The 16,856-nt window shown below is 38.2% G+C and overlaps 1 protein-coding gene across 14 annotated transcripts in view; it reads left to right on the top strand.

Annotated features, from left to right (window-relative positions):
* The first annotated feature begins 6,588 nt into the window (after positions 1–6,588).
* Positions 6,589–16,856, top strand: part of PTPRD (protein tyrosine phosphatase receptor type D) — a 2,167,047-nt gene continuing 2,156,779 nt past the window's right edge. For 7 of the 14 annotated variants that reach the window (XM_084785038.1, XM_084785037.1, XM_084785036.1 and 4 more), the window contains exon 1: positions 6,590–6,736. The gene's annotated coding sequence lies outside the window, so the exon portion shown is untranslated. Of the gene's footprint in view, positions 6,737–16,856 lie in introns of all 14 variants that reach the window. The other 7 variants (XM_084785034.1, XM_084785022.1, XM_084785040.1 and 4 more) reach the window with 2 other exon arrangements.

Here is a 16,856-nt window from a genome sequence, read left to right as displayed (position 1 = left end):
CTTGAGGTGAGGCTGCAGGCACAATAGGGAAGCAACAGGCCACAAAACTGAACCTCTTCTATCTGAACCTTAGCACGCTGCTCACAGGGCTGAAGTATGCATGTGTGGCACTTACCCATTGTTACAACTTACTTGGCAAATAAAATTCAAAATTAGTCAGGATCAGAAATAAAATTTGTAATTCCTTAGCTAAGTACAACTAAATACAAAGAATTTTGCATTTGAGTTATTTTTATAACTTTTAGGGTAGAAATGGGCTAAGTTACAGGAGATATTTTATTTATCAAATTATTTTTGTTCTTTATGGAAGAATTTAATGTGTTCTGTGTTTATATCTTTAGAGTTGTTTTTCTTTTGTAATGATTGAAAATAGATTCTTCTGCCATATAATACACCCTGACCACTATTTCCCATCCCTCTACTCTTCTCTGCTCCCCAACCAGCTTTCCCCTCCCCCAGCCCGTTTCCCATCATAAAAGGGTAGAGCAGGCCTCCAAGGGACAAATGCAACAAACAAGATACAGTAAAAACAAGGTAGAAGATTTCCTATTGAGGCTGGAAAAGTTAACCCAATAGGAGGAAAAGAGTCTCAAGCCCAGACAAAAGATCCAGAGACACACCTGTTCCCTCTGTAGGCAGTCCTAGAAAACACCAAGTTAACAGCCAGGACATACATGTAGAGGACTTGGTTCAGCCCCTTGCCGGTTCTGTGACTGCCACTTAAGTGTCTATGAGCCATTAAGCTTATTCCGTTGTATATACGTGGAATAGTCATTTGAGGGTTAGTATTGGTAATCTGGGTTCACCTTTAAATGATATTTTTTGGATTGCAATCAAGAAATAATGTAAACTAATTATAATAAAAATATATAAAAATAAAATAAAATATTAGGGTAAAAGATAATTAAAGGAATGTGTTCATACAGATTTCCTGAAGTAGTTTGAAAACAGATGAAAATTATAGTGCCTTAACAAAGAAGGGTTTGCTTGGTCAAATAATAAACAGTAGGCTTCATATTATGTGTCATTCTTATTTTGCAATGAGATAAAAACAAAGATCTATGTTCATAAAACATAGAACATTTAAAAAATTTTCATATATTTTATTAATTTATTCATATTACATCTCAATTGTGATCCCATCCCTTGTATCCCCCCATTCCTCCCTCCCTCCCATTTTCCCCTTAATCCCCTCCCCTATATACTCACTTATATCTGGACACTAGCCCAAGGGGCATGTCCCATGAAAGTCTTCACTTACCAGGAAAGTGGGACAGAGGGGAGGACATCCTATTGGGACTCTAGGTGAGAGAAGCATGGGAGAATGGGGGAAGTAGAAGGATCCAGAGGGTCCTAGAATCTTACAAGAAGAACACTATGATGGGCAGATCTGGGCCCAGGGGTCCTGCTCAAACTATGGCATCAGCTAAGGACAATATGTGCATTTAAAAATTTTTGTGCATTTAGCTCATTTATAGTAAAGACACATGGCATATCTGTGGAAAACATCAACATAATCTTACGTTTTAGATAAAAGACCTTTTGTGTACTATTCAGGGTTCTACAGAGAATCAAAACTGAATGCATGGCCACTCTACAATTATGGGGCCAGGAAGGCCCAAGAAAGACTTTAAAGTGTACCATGAGAGAAGGCTAAGCTAACCCAGTCATATAGAGGCCAGAGAACCTACCGGAGCCCAAAGGCTTGACACCTACAGGCTGAAGCCCAAATAGTGAAGATCTTTTGTCCCAGGACAGGAAAATATGACTCTCTAGTTCAAGGAGACACACAAAACCTTTGCCTTTTATTACTACTAGGCCTTGACTAGGTTATTGTCCACCCACAGTGGCAAGTGTGTTCCTTACTTGATCTACTGTGAAGATGAACATTCCTCATTTGGAAATACCTTACACACAAACCCTGAAATAATGTTTTTCTGGAGCTGTAGGCATCTCTGAGTGCAATCCAGTTGGCAACTAAATTAGCTTAGCTTCACTGTCAAGTAACTTCTAATATTGTGTTACAGTTACTTTCAGGTGGAGTAATTCTTTGAGACTTGTATACACAGTGGATGATATATTTCTTAAACTTTAGAATAATTAGGAAACATTTATTTTGTTTGCCTTTGCATTTAAAAATAAAAATATACTTTATGTATTATAAGGGAAAAAGAAGCTCCAGATCGAAGTAATTCTAAACTAAATTTAGATGAAGAATATTCTTCCAGAAAGCCTGCTGGATTAAGCGAATGGATGGTGGCTTCCAAGGGCCGTAATTCCAGCCACAGCCTTAGGAAACAACAAAAGGAACACTTGATAACGGAAGTGCGTGAATGGTGGTTGCAAGAAAAGACTGTACTCCTAAGCAAACACAGCCAGAACCCAGGAACAAGCTACACAGTACATGAGAGAGTGGCCGGCCTTTCTCCCAGTGACACAGAGAACCCAGGAGGACAAGGGAAACCAGAATGCTGCCCGTTCTTAGGACTCAGAAAGGGTTCCTTGTTGATCTGCACCTGGAAATGAAATGGGAAGGATAAAGAATATTCAGAGCAGCAATGAGAAAATTAACATATGTCAAAATATATGTCCCTGAATTTATTAGAGTTAATAGTATTACTTCACACATACCTTGAGACTGTAACAACAATAAATACAATCCTGTTTATTAAGATTTTTCCACCTGGATGATTGTATAGGTGGGTCATTTTTCCTTGTAGGGTAAGGATCCCTGTGTAATTTTCTTTCTTTTTTTATTAACTAATTTATTTATTCACAATTTTCTTGATGATAAACCATATATTAAAATGTCAAGTTAAATGTATTTGGCAAATCAGAACTGTGGTCTCAGTGAAAAAACAGAATATGGAGGAGTGGAGAATTTCCTTTGTCCCCTAAGTAAGAAGACTCATTATGTGCACAATTTCCGGATCTATCATTAACATAATACTGTTTGTATTTTCAGTCTCTTCCAATCAGCATAACATTAAAGAGAAAACTGTAGTTAACCAAACATGAATTTAGTATATTATTTCTTAGGTTGAAGCAAAAACAAGGAGGGCAATCTGTAAGTGAATACTAATAATCCCCATAGACCTGTAGATGCTAAAACCAAAGCATCGACCAAACCCAATACGTACTGCATTTTTAACTATACATTACATATAAGTTTAATTAATAGTTTAGAAATTAGGAGCAGCAAGAGATTAGCAACAACAATTAATCATAAAGCAATTATAAATATACTATTAGAAAAGTTATTTAAATACAATTTCTCTCTTGAAATGATTGAGATAAATAAAGCCATTTTTACAATGTGGCTACCTGCAGGGAAATAAACCACAGAAGAAATCTATCAATGACTGGGTGGGTGCACTGGAGATGCGGAGTGCCCTCTTACAGCTCACACATCCTTTCCACAGGCTTGCTGCTCTTCCTAGCTTTATAACTACCATGCTATTTGCTTTCTTTCCCCTTCTACTAAATTCTACAATACAAAGTGCTATATAATTAAGAAGTTTCTTCGTGATGCTATTAAAATATTTAAAGAACATATTAAAACAGGAAATCATTGTTGTAGATTTGCTACTGTAGCCCAGCTAAGCCTAATTTAAAAACTGAAGCTGGAAAGTGGTATTTACTCCAAAATCTAAAATCCAAATGTAAATCCAACTATTTCTTCCACTTAAAGCACCCTATTCAAATCAATTATAAGCTTAAATACAACAAAGAAAAATTGTTAGTAAATGAAGAAAGACTGTCAGATAAATGTAATCCCTGTGCACACTCATATCCCAGACCCTGTTCTTTCACCTTTTCTCATCTTCTCTGTTTTATTGATTTCAATGTCACATTATGGTTATTTTAAACAGGATTCACTGACAGCCAGTTTCAGTAATTTTATAAAAAAAATCCAGCAGTAGCTTTATAAAGACATATAAACCTGCCTTTCCATTGGAGTTATAAATCCTAGTAAATATTCCAGGAGAAGAAGTAGGTAGGTAGATGAATTTCCTTAACTCCTAAGACTTGACACAGTTACCTTAAGAGCCTCAGTCCAGATTCTTATCTTATTTTCCACACAATAACCACTAACAGAATCATTCCACAAAGCTAATCACAATGAACACATATGGTGCTTTCAGTGGGATATGGCAGGAAAGGGCTTCACTTCAACACCCACTCTCCCTTTACTTGCAATGTCCTGTGTTCTTCCAGAGGGCACCAAAGGATAGTCTTAACAGTGAGTGTAAATCAACCCTGGGAACACTGTCTCTGGAAGGTGCCAGTGTTTGTCTGAGGTGGTGAGGAGCTTCAAGTAGCTGAACAGCCTTTATAGCAGTGGAAAGATGCAAGATATCGACACGCTCAGCTGCATCTTGTTAAAAGCTTCCTGCGGGCTGGCAGAATGAAATCTTTATTTAAAACACACAAACTATTGTCAGGGGAAAGATGGAAGGAATACACAGTAAAAGGGCCAAATGTTTTGCTTAACCCAATAGAAGCAGCAGTACAAACGGAAAAGTGGCCACGCTGTCGGCAGCACCGGCAGAGAAGGTGACTAACACCACAGCCACAACCATCTGCTCTGCCCACGGTTTCAAGATGCATTATTTCTTTTATTATTAATTATGTTTCCAAGGGAAAGATAAAGATATTATTATGGATAGCAGAGAGGAAATCTTTTTTTTTTCCTGCCACTTGGCATGGAGTAGAATAGCATATGTAATGAGCTGGTGATGACAGGAAACGTAGCTGCATCCTTGAGTCCCAGCATCCCTCTTACCAATCAGCTCCAACTCCCTGTTGGTAGTCAGAGGCTGCCTAAGAAAGTTTATGTAAAACCATTATTGAACACTAACAGGAAGGAACGGAGACAGGACTGAGTGGGGTGTATTTCTGTGGAGAAGAAGCTGGGAGGAGAAAAGAAGATGGGGGAAGGGAAAAGGGAGGCTAGAAAAGGGAAAGGAGAAGAAGGAAAGGGGGAGAGAGAGGAGCAGAAAAAGAAGACCTAGAGCCATCCAGAGAGGGAGAGAGAGAGAGAGAGAGAGAGAGAGAGAGAGAGAGAGAGAGAGAGAGAGAGAGAGAGAGAGAGAGAGGCAGAGAGCAAATGAGTCACCATCTTGGAAGGACAACACATGAGAAAAGCAAGTGCTCTGTATAATTGCCTAAATATGTCACATGCATGCTCTTACACAGTGTGTGTCACTTGTTTTACTTACATACCGACATTTCCAAAAGCGGTTTTCATACACAATGACGGTACCTGTGAAACTTTTTTGGGTTATTGAGCACAGCGGCTTTGGGGAGGCTGAGTAGGGAGCCTGGAAGAGGATGGGTCACTAATGAAGAGACAAAGAAACTAAGCAAGAATTAAATCAGGCATGAAAGGAAAAAGAGGAACGCCCTGGGCGCATGTCACTTACGTTGATGAAGCTTTATGCCTCTTTGGGAGGAAGTGGCTCACAGCTATTTGTTTTCCTCCACAATATTCACAACACCTGCAATGGTCTGGGTTGGTATTGTTATCAACGTGATAGGTATTTGGGTTTCTGTTTATTTCAATCGCCAACAGACTAATGTGCTCTCTGTCTAGCACGGGACATTTGTCACCTATAGTTATGTTCTGATCAGACATGACGGTAAAGCTAAGGAAGTGGTCATTCTATCCTGCCCACTCTGTCCTTGTGGATCCAGTTCCCGCCTGCCTCTACCTTTCTCCAGGATGAGGGTGAAGTTCCTCTCTCCCGGCCCCAACTCTGTAGTGCATCCTGGGAGATGCACAAACGATCTATGTTGGAGTGTCAAGGAGACAGTGAAGGACCATCTTCTTCATATACCTGTGGGAGTCATCTCTGGAGTATGGAGGCTGCTCCCCAGCAACTCTTCCACAGGTTTTCTTCCGGATAACAGGCGCCTTCGCTAAGCACATTCTTTTCCCTAAGCCCCGCTAAACTGCCCAGCGTCCCAACTGCAAACTACATCCAATATCAGAAGCACATCCCTGAGACAACTACCAGTCTCTCTCTTTCTCTCTCCATCCTCTGACTACACTGCAAAGCACAGCTCTGTCCCCAACCTTTCAGACCTCCACTCCTCACCCCTTACCGCCAGCCTCCCTCCAAGGAAACCTGGAGCGGAGCAGCAGGGACACCTGCAGAAGTGCGCACCTGGCCCGACGCTTCCCAACATCGGATAACCCCGGCAGGTGCTCTCCTCTCCAAACCCTCTGTTGTGGCAGGGCTGGCCACCGGGGTTTGGATCTCGGTCGTCTCAGCAGCTCGCCGCCCCCCGCCAGTCCTGCCCGCCGCGGCCGCGCCGCCGCAGCCATCAAGTGGCTCGTTAAGGAAATGCAGGTGAGCGCGGGCGGCGCGCCGGGCCGGGTGCGAGCGCCTGTGCGCGAGCGCGAGCAAGCGGAGCGCGAGCCACAGCCTCCCCGGCGCTCCCGCCGCAGCCGCCCAGCCCGCCCCGCCCCGCCCGTGCGCACCACCGCACCTGCGGGCACTCGCCCCGGCGTCTGCGGGACCCGCGCCGCCCTCGCACACGCAGATACCACTTTTAAAGAAGCCGAAAGCGCTGCAGCCCACCGACGCCGCCGAGCGCTGCCAGCTGCGGCCGTTCTCTCTGTCTGCAGTTGAGCCTGGACCCTGGAGTAGAAAGACAGTTCTCGGTTGGACAGCCAGAAAGGGAAGGAAGACTCCTCTCCGTTCCCGAGGAGAGTGGAGCGGCTGCCCTAGTAAGTACAACTGCTCTCTGTTCTTGCTCTCTCTAAAGTGAGGCGTCTACCGAAAGCTTCCTCCCGGTTCGGATGATCAGGGAAGAACTTGCCTTATATAACTTGAGTAATTCCTACCTAAGAAGTGCTTCGCTAAACATTGTGTGTGTGTGTGTGTGTGTGTGTGTGTGTGTGTGTGTGTGTGTGTGTGTGTGTGTGTGTTTCTTTGTGGAAGATCACTTAGGAGTGTCTGCATGTGCAGCCTTCCCACAAGTCTGATTGTTAAAGGTTTATTGTTCGAGGGCTTCTGGAAGACCTGGCTTGTGAACATGTTGGTTGGCTCTAAGATTGAAGGTCTGTTACCTAGAAAAGGCTTGAGGATTCCTAGCCCATTGCCTCTCCCTCCTGTCACCTTCAACCCTGGTCCACCCCTAAGTTGCACCCTTTGCTGACTTTGGTGGGTTGCTTGCTTTATCTTTTAGTTCTAAGGAGCACTAGCAACATTAATTGGGTCAAGGGAAAGTTAATAAAGATGGTTTGCAAGACTACAAAAAAAAATCCTGTTCGGATGACTTCATGTCTGTGAACAGTTTTTGTGTGGAGGAAGTCCTGGCACAAGCCTAGGTGGAGAATTCGGTGAAGTTAATTTGGAGTGGAACTGTGAAAAATGCAGTGTGAGAGCGGGCTGAGGTTGTGACTCTGACACAGCCGGTTATGAACTGTGACAGGCTCATCAGCTGCTGACAGGTTTAAGGTGTCTCATAAGGCTGAATATCGCTGCATCAGAAACTTTTGCAGGTAGCATTTCTCTTGGACTATCATGCCCTGTCAGGGCTGCAGTTCTTCTGGGAACACAAGTAGGGCACCTTTCCTCTCTCCATGAAAGGGTTAACAGTACCTTAAAAGAATCAGAGACATGTGTAGCCTAGCATTCGCCAATATGTTGTAATATCTAAATAAAACCTTTGTGTTATGTCAGGAAAAATATAGTTGAGTCAGTTTGTTTTGCACAAAAGGGAAGAGAATCAATAACGTTTCAGCATTTTCCCCTCTTTATCACTGCCAAATGGGTTCTGAATCTAATTCTTCTTGCACTGTTACATATACAGTAGGTACAGTACGAATTGCAGGTTAGAAACAACCGGACCGGTTTAAAGACAAAGTTCTTTGACACAATGGCACTAATACAGACTGGAGTAAAATATTGGTTAGGAAAGAAAGTCGACATAATTTGTCTTTAACTTTCAATTTTTTTCTCTTAACATAAAACACGCTTTTCCAACAAAAAACCTTGCAAAATTATCAAATAAGACCGAGAATAACAACTAATTAACATTTTAAAAAAGAATCACTTGTGATCAATTAATGCTTATGGGATTTCTCCCATTTAGTTGACACCCTTGTAGTTAAACTATTGTCACTTCTATACTCATATAGATAAGTAAAAATTTCATTGGGTATTGATTTTAAAAATATGAAAAGGCAAAATGGTTAAAAATGGAAATAGCATTTAGAACCATGCCATATTCTTGTGGGTGGTTCTGATTGTCTTGGGACATAAGTTTTAGAGTCATGCCACAGGACAATGGACAAGATTATTATGTTGACACAAAGTTATAATGGATGAGAATCACTTCAGAACAATGTGTCATTCTCTCTTGAATGTCACTTTATTTCTCACTTAATTTTTAAAGATCTTCTTTTATTGCTCTCTGTTGCCATTTCTGTTATTGGATTTAAATGAATTTAAATAATTTAAACAGAGATCATTGGTTGATCAAATTTGGGTTATATTACATGACTTTTATAATTTGTGACTTCACATCTCTAAGATGATATGTGACATTTGAAAAAAACGTTCAAAAAAGAAAAAAGATAATTGCCTGTAAGCAGCCACACTTAAGAGAGAACTAAACATGCAATTACATATATTTTAGTGCATATGTATTTCTGCAGAACACATAAGAGAATTGTTCAACCTGTCTCATTTCTGAAAGCAGAGATTTATCAATAACTTTAATAATAAACTGACACACATTATGTCTCTGTTATAATTAAGCCATAATATAGTAAAGATACCTGGATTACAGCTGTTTCTAGTCAAGCCTACAGAGATACTTGGTAACTGTTTCTATAGCCCTAGAGAAGTGAAATTTAGCCAGGGTGATGAAATTGTTACCTTTTTGCCACCAGCTTTGTGTGTCATACAGGAGAGTTGCAACTTTAAAGTTGAAAGAATAAAGTTGCTAGTGTCAGCAGTAATGTGTTTTATTATGCAATTGTTCTTGTTATTCAGATCAGATAATGGCCTGATGAAATACATAAGCAGTCTGCAGGGAATGAATGATTAATTTGTCTGACGTGTGCTTACCAAAGGAATTTTTACTAATAAAGTGCTGTGTACCTGCATTTGCTTACAGTTGCAGTTGGTGAAAGCAAATATACCTTCCTTTCCCTTAATATCAACATAGAATTTATAAGTCAATTCCTGTAACTATAGCAACATAAAGATGATTTTGTAGCCCACATGGTCATATTTTTTATGAAGCTCTGGATAGGAGGATCGTTTTCTTAAAATACTTAATTTAGAAAGCAAAGCAGTGTTAATTAGGTCTAGCATGGATATGTTAAACTACTGATAAAATAATTTTGCTTTTCATCTGTGCAGTGATGGTATTTCTTTTGTGTATTGCTTGTAGGGTGCATGAACCCAAGCATATGGGTATGCAGAGTATGCCAGCACCAATGACACTTTCCTTTGGGATGTTAAAGTGAAGTGGGAAGCTAAAATATTGTCCTCACAGATGAACTGGACACATGTTTAACATTTTAGGGATGAGTAATATAGTAAGCCCCACAATTGTGGTTGCAACTGATGCAAATTGTTTTCTGGCTACGGATATATCTTTAATGTAACTTTTAACAACTCCACTTTTCTAACACTTTATTATTCCAAAGTATGGTCATTGGAAAGACTGTACATGCATAAAACAGGTGGCCTGCAGTACACATTACACATTTAAAATAACCTACATATGTCTTCTTTTTAAAGAAAAATTTGGAAACTATTATTTGTGAAGTAACATAATTAAAATCATTGCTTATCTATGTATGTATCCACAGATCCATCAAATCTATATCTACTTATCTATCTCTGTAACTACAACAAATAACATTAAGACTCTTCTGCTGTGTGAGGCAAATACCTTAATTTGGTAGTATCTTTTTGGATATGCACCTATACGGAGCCTAGTAAACTTAAGCCACACCAATAATATAATACGTATACTTGATTGTGCTATTTAAAAAGTTAAAGTGAAAATTAAACGAATAGATTTTTTTATTGAGTTAAATGGCATTTCACTTTATCTGTTAACATGTTTAAGTGTGTTTTTTAAATTTTCTACTAATTTCAGTTTGCTTGTATTTCATTAGATCCAAACACTGAGCATGAATAAGAACAAATACAATTTCACTCATACAATCAGCAGTATAAAAGTTAATTGTAATCATAGCAAGTTTCTCAAAGTTACTAAAGGCTATGAATGAAGACAAATAACTGAATTACAAAAAAAACCTGCATAGTATCTTTAAGAGGAAGACATATTGTAGGAATAAGGGTCCTGGGAATTCCTGCGTTACCTCAGACAGTTAGCCTGGCCCCTGTAACTAAGAACTATCTGTCTAGTTAAGAGAGTGCTAGTAGTTTTACATTATTCTAATACTAATGCACTATTAAAAATCCAGCATTACTGATGTACTTGAGTTTAACATTTGACAAATTGTCAGACTATACTGTGACAGTATAATAATCCACACAGGAGTCAGAGGCAATCATCTTGTTTTCAAAAGGGCCATGCTAATTGTCCTGAAGCCATGTTGAACAGGCATTGGATGCTTCTTGCAGTAGCTCCAGGGAACTAGATTGAGGCTTGTAGAAGGGAGGACACCTTTCTTGTGTTTCCTTGAAACACACTTCACTGTTACCACCGAGAATATATTCCATGAATTACTATCTTTGAACTTTCATGTTTGTATTCAAATAGAAAAGGAGTTTCAGGAAACAGAGGAAAAAAATAAAACCTTTAGGGACTTTGATCTTCCAACTTCCTCTTTTTATATCTGTATATTTGTTATTTTACAATATTACATTTATATAATACATTTTATTATATTCCTTTTTCCCTAAATGAATGTTATGGTGTGTGAAAACTACAAAGAGCAAGAAACCTTCTTACAGTCTTTACATGAAGAAGTCATTGAGGACTTCAAGTATGAAAAGATGTAAATATAGAATGAATTTCCCATTTTACAAACTGGTTTTATGTGCCAGTCTAATTGTACTTAGTGTTGTGCTATACATACCTGGCCAACACATTACACAACTGCTAGGAAATTATCAGATAACAATCCATTAATATAAAAAAATACAGTTCATCCTCTAGGAAGTTTTCTTTTTTTATTAATTTATTCATATTACATCTCAGTTGTTAGCCCATCCCATTCCTCCGTTTCTCCCACTTCCCTCCATACTCCCCTCCCCTATGTCTGTGACTGAGGGGGACCTCCTCCCCATGTATATGTTCATAGGGTATCAAGTGTCTCCTTGGTGACCTATTATCCTTCCTCTGAGTGCCACCAGGCATCTTCTAGGAAGTTTTCACAGGACATTATGTCATGAGATTGAGCACCGTGTTCACTACAAATGTCTTATGTATCTAACCTTTGAACTTAGTGAAAACAGTGTGCTCAGAAGTAGAAGGTTCCAGAGGGTCCTAGAAACCTACAAGTAGAACATTATGATAGGCAGATTTGGGCACAGGAGTCCCGCTCAAACTAAGGCACCAGCCAAGGACAATACAGGCTGTAAACTTTAAACCCCTATCCAGATCTAGCCAATGGTCAGAACATTCTCCACAGTAGAGTGGAGAGTTGGATATGACTTTCTCACGTACTCTGGTGCCTCATATTTGACCATTTTCCCTGGAGGGGGAGACCTGGTGGCACTCAGAGGAAGGACAGCAGGTTACCAAGAAGAGACTTGATACCCTATGAGCATATACAGGGGGAGGAAATCCCCCTCAGGCACAGTCATAGGGGAGGGGAATAAGGGGAAAATGGGAGGGAGGGAAGAATGGGAGGAGACAAGAGATGGGATAACCATTGAGATGTAACAAGAACAAATTAATAAAATAATATATATCTTGGAAAAAAACAAATAAAGCTGCTGTGAACATAAAAAAAAGAAAAAGAAAAAGAAATTACTAGTGTATATACAATAATCAAAGATGAAGAAGTGATTCAAACTCTCAGGTAACATTTGATTTACATTTGATTAATTCACAATCAGATAAAGCACAATAACATCCAAAAACTTTATTTTATGGATTCTTATGTTTTCTCAACACCCTAGCAATTGTTCTTGAAGCCAAATGTGTATTGAAGTAAAAAAGACATATTCTCTGTACTCTAATATACATTTACTTATCCTAGATGCCAAGAAAGTAATGGAACAGATTTATAATTGAATATGCATTTCATTTGAGTTTAAGATGGCTTACGTGTAAATAATTTTGTCTGGAAAGCCTTGCATAGTTGTTTGAAGAGGTGGAAAGAAGCAATAAAGTGTTTTAATCAAGTACAGAATTTGAGAACATTTGAACTCCTTAACCTTACAAGTACTTAAATAGCAATTTTACATGTACTAATAGACACTGTATCAAAAATGGTGATTAACATCTTTTAAGAAAGCAATCCAAACTTATATTTGACCAACCTAGTTAGTATTAAAAAGGTGATTTGTTTGATAGATGCGTGAACAGAGAACAGAACCAGGAACGTGTTTTGTGCATATGTCCCCTTTGATTACTAAATGCCTGCATATACCCTAAGATTTGTAATATCCTTTTGTTTGAATAACTGGTTTGAGTGGTTTAGAATAAAAGTCCTGAGCATGGCTTACTTCAACTACAAACAAATACCATATATTTCATATTCTGTAACCAATGCTGGAAAATATTAAATCACAGTACAAAACCAAACAGAAAAGGAAAACATCACCAAAATGCCACCAAAGCCAAGAGCAATAGTGTTTTCTGTTTCATACCTGTAATTGGCTTAGCTACTCATCTATGCCACTTTTTTGAAGGAGAAATGCGCGCACGCACACACACACATGCAAACACACTCTTACCACACTCAAGCACATATAGATACTAACATCCTTTAATGTTGTCAGAATACAGTGACCTGGCATCTTCTTGAAATAGATCAGACACTGCTTAAATGTAAAAATTGGTAAAGGAAAGAACAAGAGAGGAGAGATGTCTTACTTTTACTTTAAAGACAGTGTCTCCTCCTTTCTTCTTCCTAGAAATACTTCTTAAAAATCACAGGTATTTTTTCACTTTAAAACTCAGCCCACAGATTAATGGGGAAGGCTTTCTCTTACTTGCATTGTGGCACATTTTCAATTACAGGCCTTGCCTTCAGGTATCCATGCAGAACACAGAGAAAGGCAGTTCATCACTTCATGATATATTTATTTTTTTCTTTAGAATAGTTATCTAAATTTTCTTTTAGAATAATTATCAAGACAAGACAATGATTCAGGCACCATAGATACATTAAGCATTGGGGTATACATTACCCCCGGTTCTATCTCTAATTTATCTAATACTGTTGCGTCAAGATCAGCATTCAAAATGACACATCGTAAACACACAATTCATTTAGCAACAGAGCCCACAGTCTGATATTCAATGGCTTTCTCATGTGTCAAAAACTGATAAGTCCAACATCCATTATGCTAGCAATATAAGATTGGTCAAGTTATGACTCATCTATGGTTTTAGAAAATTCATCTGAATCATTTAAAAATTCAACTCCATAGTGAAAAATAAATCTCCCCAATGTACCATCTATTCTAGTAAAAGTGTATACCCCTTCTCTGTTACCGACCACTGTGCTCTATCATCCTGAGTCAGACATCTCCTGTAGAAGCAGGGTGGAATCTGTGTTGCATATTTAGCAGGGAAAACATTTTTGACTTCCACTCTAATTTGTTGGCAGCCTTCTTTATCTTCTAAGCCAAATTTCTCCATTGTTGATTCCTCATGTGTGTCACACTCTCCAAGATCAAGAGAAGCCATATAGCAAGCATGGTGAGCACTTAGTGCTCCACCTTCATGTTGACATGGCATAGAAAACACTAACAAATCTCCAGACCAGTGGTGCAGTTTAAAGTCATATCAATCCCTTGCATTTTAAAATCACAGTATACAAACCACAGTCAGGATTCTTATTTTTGCTGCAGTTATAACCATGGCAAAATGTTTTCGATTTTTTTTTATTAACACATAACAGAGGCACTGAAGAACTCTTGTTGACATTGAAGTGTATTTGATATAGCTTAAAAGGAGGCTTTGTAATATGCACTTTGTGAAAAACCACAAAGGAAGAAAGAATAAGGTAAAATTTGTATTTCTGAAATGAATTGTAATTGGTACATATCCTCAATTAAAAAAAATATTCATAGGGTATCAAGTCTCTTCTTGGTAACCTGCTGTCCTTCCTCTGAGTGCCATCAGGTCTCCCCCTCCAGGGGACATGGTCAAAGGTGAGGCACCAGAGTATTAATTCTTGCAGAACTCATGAGAACATTCCTGACCAAATTTCAAAATATTTCCCTTTGTATTCTCCTTAGATGCTCTTATGTAGAATACAATAATGTACTACTATTCAGTGCTATTACCAGCGACTTTTGAAAAGTAGTGCCCTGATGGCAAGTTGGGTTAGCCTAAAAAATTATAGTTAAAAGTCTTGAAGCTTAATTACATGTAATACAAAACCAAGAAAATTTCTCTTCATTTAATGGATCACATTGTGATATACAGTACACTCAATTAGTATTTCTTTTCTTTCATATTTTATTTTTAAATTATAATATAATTGCATTTTCTCACATTTCCTCTCTTCTCCTTTCTCAAAATTATGGCCTCTTTTTCACTAGTTGCTTTTGCATGCATATCTGTATCCAATTAGTTGCCAACTACTATTTACTGATGGTACTTATTGAAAGGTATCCTTTTTTGCAATGCAGTGTGTGAGTATGCTTTCATGATGGATGTCTCTATTCTGTGTGGTTTGTGTTCTCTCTTTTTTTCTCTCCTAGGAAACATATGTTTTTCTCTAGAAGACAGAGCTCACCCTTGACATTTCTACTTTTGTGGTGGAAAACAACAGGGTTCAGGCTGGGGAGCAGTAGAATTGTGTTTCAAATGATTGGATTTGGTACTTCATTCTCTCATTTTCTTTGTCTGCAAGAAGATATGTACATATATATGTATACATATGTATATATATACACACATCTATCTATCTATCTATCTATCTATCTATCTATCTATCTATCTATCTATCCATATATATATAGTTTCTGGAAAACTGTCTTTTTCCAGGGTATTACTGACACTGTGGTATCTTACAAGCTTTAATAAAACATTACAAGCTTGCTATATTACAAAATGTAGATTCTAAAGTAGGCCAGTGCATCTTTAGAGATTTTCTCAGTGTATATGTGTGTGTGTGTGTGTGTGTCTGTGTGTTTCTGTGTGTCTGTGTGTGTGTGTGTGTGTGTGTGTGTGTGTGTGTAAGGGTAGAGTATGTGTGTATTATGTATGTATATGAAATTTTATAATGATCTTATCAGTATAGATAATTTTTCTGAGAAAAGATAATTCCCAATAATATTTCAGTGTGAAATATCTGTTGAACCTATATATGAAACAATATGAGAAGCCAGATAATACACGAGGAGATTCTAGACATCACTGTTCTCACTGTTGCTCATATCCAGTCTTCTTAATTTCATCTCAAATACTCAACTCTCACCATTTTTGTGTCCTTCATGGGGACCTGGTACATTTCGGACATGGAGAGCTCCAACAACGTCCTTAGAGTACAAAGAGGTTGTTCAATTATAAACTTAAAATAGAAATATATTGGCTTTTTTATTGTTCATTTACATCTCATTTATCAGTACCTTAGATCCCCTTTCTTATTATTTTAAGTATAAATAATTTCTTTAAAAAATAAACTTTTATTTTCTCCCAAATTTCAGGTGGTTTTAGACTCACCATATTGGGCTGATGAAACATCTACTCAGTTAAGAGCACTTCCTGCTCCTCCAGACACCTGAGTTTGATTTCTAGCATGGATGTACTCATGTACAGTGGCTCACAACCACATGTTACTCCAGGGAACCTGACATTCTCTTCTTGATTCTGAAGGGATCTGCACTCACATGTATACATACCACCCCCTCCTCCATTCATTAAAATAAGCAAAATACCCGAGACACCATGAATCTTTTTAAAAAGCACCACCTATGAGCTTATTTTTTATCTTGGTTTCTTGACATTTTGTCCAGCAATATCTTCCCATGGGCTTTAAAGAAATTTTCATATAAAATGTATTAATAATAGTTAGTATTAGTGACTTTTTAGTATATACAAGCCACTATTTCAAGTGATAAATATATAATCTTATTCATTTATCTTATGTATGTTATATATTAGAAACAATATAAAAATTAAAAACTAAAAGAATTAAACATAAAGACGCTCAGTAACTTGTCCATTAACTTGCCTAGAGTTCCTATAGTTTTAATCCCATTGCTATATTGACCTATTGGTTCACAATTTTATAGATTTATAATAAGATTTCCTCAATTTAAAGTATTAGTCAATAAGAGGAATGCCACAATTTTACAGGTTCTGAATATTCAAAGTGGAGAAAGTGAATGGCACTTGCGCTGCTTTTGTGATGTTACTTTCAAATGAAGAAAGTACCAAGAGATACTCATAGGCATCTATTGCCTATTGTCCAAAGATTCTATGCTGCACAAACATGCTTTAAAAACACTGCCATTCTCAGCAACTGTTGACTACAAACAACAGTATCTGTTAACCCTGTACCACAACTGTGGCATAATCAAAATGCAAAGTCAGGGAAGATGAACTGCTGTGCTGTGAAGCTTAGGGTCTAGGAACATCTTCTGTTGGTGACTATTCAGATGACTACATGATCATGAACAGTTCACATAGGAGTGACAGAGTCAGCAGATAAAAATCAATTCTGA

Source organism: Acomys minous (genome assembly GCF_964271855.1).
Source record: "Acomys minous genome assembly, chromosome: 1".
Taxonomy (NCBI): domain Eukaryota; kingdom Metazoa; phylum Chordata; class Mammalia; order Rodentia; family Muridae; genus Acomys; species Acomys minous.
The sequence above is the reverse complement of the archived record's forward strand: the minus strand, read 5'-3'. Positions and strand labels throughout refer to the sequence as shown.